The sequence below is a fragment of the Maylandia zebra genome, linkage group LG5 (assembly GCF_041146795.1).
Source record: "Maylandia zebra isolate NMK-2024a linkage group LG5, Mzebra_GT3a, whole genome shotgun sequence".
Lineage (NCBI taxonomy): Eukaryota > Metazoa > Chordata > Actinopteri > Cichliformes > Cichlidae > Maylandia > Maylandia zebra.
Genome location: NC_135171.1, coordinates 13,134,164 through 13,134,429, shown reverse-complemented (window position 1 = coordinate 13,134,429; position 266 = coordinate 13,134,164).

Here is a 266-nt window from a genome sequence, read left to right as displayed (position 1 = left end):
GTCCTCTCACAACAAATTAAAAGTTTTAACAATAAAGGAAGAGAGAAAAAAACCTTTTGTGTGCTTGTAACTAAGTATCAAACAGTGCTTCCGTCTGGTTGTTTCGCTTCCTGGGCCTAACATTTTGTGCAAAAGTCTCGAGCCACCACTCATATTCTTTTTTTTGTTGTTCTTTGGTTTATTCATTTATTTTTTTTTCACCCATTTTCAGTCCAGTCCTTGTAATAGAACATTTTCAGAGGAATGTTGTGCCTACAAATAACAGA